Source organism: Triticum aestivum, chromosome 7A (genome assembly GCF_018294505.1).
Source record: "Triticum aestivum cultivar Chinese Spring chromosome 7A, IWGSC CS RefSeq v2.1, whole genome shotgun sequence".
In the NCBI taxonomy this organism is placed as follows: domain Eukaryota; kingdom Viridiplantae; phylum Streptophyta; class Magnoliopsida; order Poales; family Poaceae; genus Triticum; species Triticum aestivum.
Window position 1 is genome coordinate 125,558,895 of NC_057812.1, and position 8,638 is coordinate 125,567,532.

Sequence of the window (8,638 nt, forward strand, 5' to 3'; positions counted from 1 at the left end):
GCTAATTTTGAAACTTTCAGTTTAGCAATTATGAACAGAAAAGCGCTGTCAAACACCATTAGAATAAACTCATATCCGGAGCACTTGAGTTCTAGAAGTAAAATGAGAGATGACAGCATTGCATGCTAATCTACATCGAAATAAAATCAGCAGCTAAGATTTATTTTCATTTTCTTTTTTGCATTTTATTAGCGATCTTTTTTTTGACCGTGGTTTTATTAGCGATCTTAGAGGTAAGTTTAAGCTAATACATTTCTTTTTTAGAATTTTTTTTTTACATATTTGGTGGTGATTTTATAACTTGAAGTGGTATATTATAACAGTTTTTTTTTTGCATCGGATTTTTTTGACTAGCTTGGCTTGGCCCCCCCTATGTCGAAATCCTGGCTCCGCCCCTGGTCACTTGACTAAGATTTGGTTAAGTCTCAGTGCACGAAGACCTAGCCACACGCATTCCTAAAATATTTTCTCTAAAAATGTCCTTAGAAAATGTAGTGATGCTGGCATGCCAATGTTTAGCAAGAAAAGTGGCTACTGATAATTTGACTACCAAGTTGCCTTGTCAATCTCTCGTAAAGTTGCTTAATTGCGGCAAAGTCTGATATTGCCGAATATTAGCTCGTAAGTGCACTTACAACGCCCAACGCTCACCTAAAACGCATGCAAAAGTTCGGAACGAGCTGTCCCAACGCATTTTGTCATTCAACATCGTATCTAATCATTCTGCGGACGCTTTTGGTCACGGGGAGCTTTGCGGACAACCGGACAGCCGCCACGTACGTGTTTGATACTCCGGTCCCACCCCAAAACCCTCTCTCGTGCCCGCGCCTTTTCCCGCCTGACCGCACCTCAACTTCATGTGCCGCATTCATGGGTTGCTCGGCGCCTTGGCTTGGGTCCTTTGTGATGTTGCCGGTGGAGCTACTGTCCTTGCTCTAGCTCTGGTCATTTGCAACTCTCTTTAGAGTTGTTCGGCTTCCCGGAAGAGGAAGGTGAAGGAAATATGCCCTAGAGGCAATAGTAAAGTTGTTATTTTTATATTTTCTTATTCATGATAAATGTTTATTATTCATGCTGGAATTGTATTGACCGTAAACCTTAATACATGTGTGAATACATAGACAAAACACTGAGTCCCTAGTGAGCCTCTACTTGGCTAGCTCGTTGATCGAAGATGGTTAAGGTTTTCTAACCATGGACATGAGTTGTCATTTGATAATGGGATCACATCATTAGGAGAATGATGTGATGAACATGACCCATCCGTTAGCTTAGCATGTTGATCGTCCAGTTTTATTGCTATTGCTTTCTTCATGTCATATACATATTCCTTTGACTATGGACAAGCACGTGGCAGCTCCACGTTGTTTGCACCAGGCCGTCCACGTCTATGGTGGACCTCACCTCGACCGGCGACATCCACTCCGCGGGCTCAGACGAGGAAGAGTATGACATGGGAAACAAATGAGTTTGTGTCCCATGTGGGTATATTCGTTTCGCATGTCTTACTCTTCCTCGTCGGCGAGCCGCAACTTCACTTTTTCAGGGCTCACAACTGGCAAAGATGTCGGACATGAGAAACAACAAGGACCTTGAGTACGAATTCCGACGAAGATTTTGACTACGTTAACTTTCAAATGCTTTTTGTTTAATGGAATATGTCAAAAATGTCATGAATGTGGGCCGGTTTGAATGAAAATTATCTAGTTTGTATGAAAATTGTCTGTTTTGTACAAATTTTGTTTAAAATGTGTCCCAATGTTTGAGGTGACAGTTGGATGACCGCCTCCCGTATCCATGCATGCCTCCTGTGGATGGATATTGTATCCGTTTTAGGGGTCGGTGTTGGAGATGCCCTTAAAACATTGATAAACAACCGAGTTGTAGCCTATCATGAAGACTTGTGGTGTGACCATCAAGATTAATTCAACTCCTATCAGAATAAATTCTACTCTCTTCGTTTGGAAATACTAGTTGGAGAAATGAATGTATCTAGACATATTTTAGTTCTAGATACATTTATTTTTATCCATTTTTGCAACAAGTAATTCCAGACCAAGGGGAGGGGGAAGTTTTTGTGGTTATTTCTACCTTAATAAAATCCAGGAGGCTCCTCACTGTTTAGGGCACTTCCAATGTTATCATTTCTCTAAGCATGTAACCACACCCCACCTATGCATGCCAATCACAAGTTACGATTTTTATGCACTAATTTAATCATGCGGTCATACCACATTAGCAAGCCATGCATGTCACTCATAAATTATATTGTTTAAATTAATGTTTATATTATGCACGATATATGTGTGGGGTACTTGGAGCTAGCATACCTACGTAGTTTTTGGTTGATATTTTTGTTACTACTACAGAAAGACATTATGTTATCTACAATGTAAAGTTTTTTTAGGGAATCTACAATGTAAAGTTAATTGAGAACACAGTTACATTTGTAGTAGTACTTTTAGTTATTCACCTATTGCTACAGTTATTTTAGCAGGATTTCTGCATCTATTTACTAACCTTATCAATGCTCCAAGACCACCTAGAAAAATGGACCCTATATATTTGTCTGAAGGGAGTACAACACTAAGATATATAGTGCACTGAATTGCTAGTAATATAACTTAAGATATGTTACTTCCGTCCAGATTTATTAGTCATGGCCCTCTTATTTTGAGCTAAAATTTGCCCATAGTTTAACCAATAAAGTGTAAACTACTATATGTCATAAATAGGGTGTGTCTAGGGCACATCTAGATGTGCTCTAGTTATTGCACATCTAAGTGAGTGAATTAAGCATAGAGAGAAAGAGAAAAATGAAAAAGAAAATATCTACACGAATCTCAACATAAGATCAATGACATAGGACTTAGATGTGCAATACTTATAGCACATCTAGATGTGCTTTAGCAAAATTGTCATAAATATTATACTACTGGAAAGCTCCTTCACATACATATCCAACAATATAAATTTTATATCGTCCTGTAAAAAAACCTTTTGTATCTTATAATTTATATTTTGTTGGTTTTATAGAGGGTCAAAGGTTGACCCAAAATACTACAAGAGGGCCAATAAACCCGAACGGGGATAGCAGTGCACTGAGACTGCCCTTAATAGGAAATATACACTTTGGCTACCTAAATTTCGCCAATAAACCAAGCATGCTCGTAGTATTTTTCCTGAAAATGGGAGAACACAAAAATTAGTTGCAAAGTCAAGCGATATTCTATACTTAATGTCTAGTCATGGCAGACAGATTGAAATAAAGATAAAAAGTTATGAAAGCTCGACACTACTTTGAACACATATACTTTAGACAGGAGTGATCGTTGTCTCTATCGAAGGACATTTTCTAGATCAGCGAAGTGGGAGCGGTTAATCAGTCATTTTAGAAATGAGTACAATGTTGTTCTCCATTAATCAAGCTTGAAGTTCGCCGCAGAAAAGAAAAATCAAGTTTGGAGTCCAGTGGTACATGCTATGGTATCCAGTGTGGTAGTACAGCCAGGTGATCCGATCGATGTGTCCTTAAATCCATGTTACCCTGTCTCCTGGTACACTAGACACGAGCCGATCAAATATCTGCATCCAACTGCTCCATCTGGGGTTAAGCACAAGTGGAGGTCAACTATGGCAACTGATTGCCGTATAAAATAGGGAGTGTGGTCACTATGAATTCGGAGAACGTGGCTCATGTGATGTGAGTGAGATGCAAAGCCAGCCGGACCCAAAGGCTCCTCGGTAAACAAATGAAGTCCCATGAAAATGACTTTGATGCGCCGCAGACCTAAATTAACAATGTAATGTTAGATAATAGAGTAGTAGTAAGTGTAAGAGATAATGCTTAAGTAGCAGGGCCGGTCCTGAGATTTTGGGGGCCTGGGACGAAACTAAAATTTAAGGGCCCTTAATATTAACCGGAGATGCATTCTTTGCACGCATAAACCTATACAATCATTCTCCCTGTTTAATTTGTAGGCCAGTTTTCACAAAACACATAGCTTTTTGGAATGATTGATTCTAAAAAATGCACAAAAAATTTAGGAAATATATGATACATACCATGACTTTCTTAATTTCGTAGGAATCCAAAGATCTTGAATTTGCATTGATGTGTGTGAATGCAGATGCAATCATATAAGACAATCCATGAGAGTTCTAAACTCAAATGAAGATAAATGGTCACCAATGTCCTGCAAAAATTCGTACATAAATATTTCAATCAAATCTAAGAAGCCTTCGTCTTCAAAATTAATATATACCATGATACTATAAACTAGAAGCTAATCATTCATGATTGGTCCAACTAATTATTTGTACAAGTTGTTGAGTTTTATTGTACGGCGACGATCATGTATATTTCGGAAGTGGCTGAATTTCGGAATGGTAACATGGCATACCTTGGATTGACGTAGGTCGATCGAAGAACCGGCGCTGGATGATGACGCAGTGGGGAGTGGATTATCCTCTGATGGGAGACGCTTGAAGGTGTGTTCTAGCCATGCGTGAGTGAGTTTAGCACCTGGAGACGAGAGTCAAGGAGTTTGTCAGCGGCGGCGGCGCTCGCGGTTCACGAATTCGTGAGATCGAAGTGATGGGCTCCAATGAAAAAGATAAATATGAAACTAGGGATGGTAGAGATCTTTGTTATAATAAAAGGTCGCCAAAAAAAAGGTCGCAATTAACGATCAGAAGGAAACAATGATCTCCTAGAATCATGGGCTATCTACGTACCCATTTTTGTTTTGAGCATAACGATTTGCATGGATAGCGTTTCCATGTACCGAGCGCTACCGAGTCTGCTCTTTTTACGCAACATCGTAGAGGCTGCTGGACGTCCTGACTTGGGCCATGGGATACTGCGTATCTGCATGGGGCCCCCTGGATTTCGGGGGCCCGGGGCGGCCGCCCCTCCCCCCCCCCCCCCCCCCCCCCCCCCCCCCCCCCGGGCCGGCCCTGTTAAGTAGACAAGGTTTAGTTTGAATGTTTATTGTGGTCACATTCTTCCATACACAAAATGGCGATCGAGTTGCCGGTTTTCCAATATTACTAGAAGAGTTGGATGTGCTTTGCTGCACCATTGATGTTGTTGGGTTTTCATTAAAAAGAATCACCCCTCTTTTTTAAAAGATGAGGTGTGTTAGTTTTCTTAAAAGTCAAACATCTTTATGTTTGACCAAATTTATAGAGGAATATATCAATATACATAATATCAAATCGGTATCATTAGATGCATCATGAAATGCATTTTTATTTATTTAGTATTGTGGATGTCAATATTTTATTATTTTTGGTTCTGACTTGGTCAAAGTCAAAGAAATTTGACTTTAAAAAAACAATACACTTTATATTTTGAAATTTAGTGAGTATTTGGTTTGGCAGTGGTGTATGTTTTCTTTTTCTATATAATGCAGAGTTTTGGTGGGCCTTTCATGATGTGATTCCGTGTTACTCCCTCCGTCCGAAAATACTTGTCATCAAAATGGATAAAAAGGGATGTATCTAAAACTAAAATACGTCTAGATACATCCCCTTTTATTTATTTTGATGACAAGAATTTCCGGACGGAGGGAGTATGTGCTAATCAACTCATACTTATGTGTGAATTTTTTTTGCATGGGTGGTTGCATGTACTATATTGATGTTAGAATATCACATGTTGGCACTTTTTTTTCTATGTGGTGAGAGGATGCAAGGGATTGATATGTTTTTATATGCCAATTGTTGCCGATTGATTTGAAAAATCAGTGACCTAGGCAAAATCATGAACCAAATTCAAAATTGAATACCTCAGTCGAATGGGAGAGCTTCAGAATTAGAGAGCATAGTGATTTTTTCAATAAAATAGCTCCTTGAGAAATTGTTGACCCGGTCAAAATCGAATTACCCAATTCCAAATTGATGACCTCAAGTAATTGTGAGGCCTTAAAAATTAGGGAGCATAGTATATTCTAGAAGGGTTGGGTGCGCTTTGCTGCACCATTGGTGTTATTGGGTTTTCATAAATTTTCTACTCCCGCTGTTTTAAACAATAAGATGTTTTTTTTTGAAAAGTCAACCCTTTTAAAGTTTGACCAAATTTGTAGAGAAATATATCAATAACCATAATATCAAATTAGCATCATTAGATTCAACATGAAATGATTTATCATTTTATTTATTAGTATTGTGGATGTTGATATTTTTTGGTTCTGAACTTGGTCAAAGTAAAAGAATTTGAATTTTAAAAAACTAATACACCTTATATTTTGGATTTGAGAGAATATATGGTTTGGCGAGCGAGGGAGATGATGGAGTGTATTTTCATTTTATTTATAATGTGGTGTTTTGGTGGGCATTTCGCGGTGTCATTTTGTGTTATCTGGTAATCAACCATATTTACCTAGGAAATTTTTCTACACCGATGAGTGCATATACTATATTGGTGCTACATTATCATATGTTGGCACTTTTTTCCAGGTGGTAGGAGGGCTCGCCGGATTGATGTGTTTTTATAGGCTAGTTGTTGCCGATTAATTTCAAAAATTGTTGACCTGGTCAAAATGGGACAAAGTCCAAAATTATATACCTTAATTGAATGGGAGAGCTTGAAAATTAGGGAGCATACTAAATTAAAAGAATTGAATGAGAGGGCTCCTTGAAAAATTGTTGACGCGGTCAAAATCGGGTGACCAAATATTAAATTGAAGACCTTAATTGGTTGTGAGGCCTTAAAATTTTGAAAGCATAGTGTAACTAATAGACAAGAAGGGTTGGGTGCGCTTTGATGCGCCATTTGTGTTGTTTGGTTTCTTTAAAATAATTACTCATTCTATTTTAAAATATAAGGTGTATTACTTTTTGGAAAATTTAAACCTTTTAAGTTTGATCAAATTTGTGGAGAAATATATCAAAATCCATAATATCAAACCATTATGATTAGATTCATCATGAAATGAATTTTAATACTTTTTTGTTTAATGTTGTGGATGTTGATATTTTTTGCTCTGGACTTGGTCAAAGTTAAAAAAATTTGGCTTTTCAAAAAACTAATACTCCTTATATTTTGTTACTAATGGAATATTTAGTTTGGCGGGTGGGGGAGATGATGGAGTGTGTTTTATTTTTATTTGTAATGAGGTGATTTGATGGGCCTTTCGTGGTGTGGTTATGTGTTATCCGCTAACCAACATATATTTATGTGAGGAAATTTCTACGTCGGTGGCTGCATGTACTATATTGGTGCTAAAATATCACAGAGTGGCCCTTTTTTTCTAGGTGTTGGGAGGGTGCACGAGATTGATAGGTTTTTATAGGCTAGTTGTTGCTGGTTGATTTGAAAAATTGTTGGCCCAGTCAAAATCGTAAAGCAAATCCAAAATTGAATACCTGAATTGAATGAACGAGCTTCAAAATTAGAGCACACAGGGAATTAGAAGAATTGAATGGGAGAGCTCCTTGAGAAATTGTTGATCCGGTCAAAATCGGGTGACCAAATTCTAAATTAAAGACCTCAATTAATTTTGAGGCCTTAAAAATTAGAAAACATAGTGTATAGTATAAAAGAATTGAATGAGAGAGATTTGAGAAATTGTTGGCCCGGTCAAAATCGAGTGACCCAATTTTAATAGAAGACCTTAATTGAATGTGAGTTTTTTAAAACTTGGAAGCATAGTGTTGTATATATTTATAATTTTGTTGATCAAGAAAATAGTCATACATCATCTTGGTTCATGGTTCTTCAACCTTCAAACTGTTTCTTACACTTTGTTATCAGATTTTATCTACATGGCTCATAGTTAATGAAGAAGACGTTGAAATTGCCTCTTCTCTTAGATAGAGTCTTTCCACACAATCCAGTATACAAATCATTAAATCTTGTACTCATATTCTACTTAGACTCAGGTATTCTTTTACATCTAAATAGCTAGTCACCACTAACTTATTTTTATGAACATGCAAGCATGTCACATCAGCATTCCACATGAATGGGAAAGGTTCCACCTCAATCTGCAATCATACATAAGAAAAGACACTTCAACATACAAACATGCATTGGAATTTTTATTATATTATGATATTTATATTATACAATAATCAAACACAGTAAATAATATGTATTTTCAGTTTTAGTTCTCATATTATCACTACAAATATTCATGTTTCCTACAACCAAATGTCATTGAAAGATATATATAGAACATTGCCACAACAACATGCAAGGATATCATCTAGTCTTACAAAAAACGGAGTCTACTATAATAACTCAAAGTGATACCCGTGTAATCCTGACACTCTTGCTCTCTACCTATCAATGGAATGATACGCATCTTGCGTATTCGCGAAAAAATAATAATAACTCAACATGCAAGCATGCCACAACACCATTCAACATGCATGGGGGAAAATCCACCTTAACCTCCAAACTAGGAATTTTTATTATATTATGATATTTATATTATACAATAATAAAAAAATAATCAATCAAATATTCACTTTTGATTCTCATATTATTACTTCAAATATTCATATTTCATACAACCAAATATCACTTAAATATATCGCAGAACATTTCCACAATAATGTGCGAGGGTATCATCTAGTCTTGACAAAATCGGAATCTACTATAATAAATAACATTTAACTTATGTAGGAT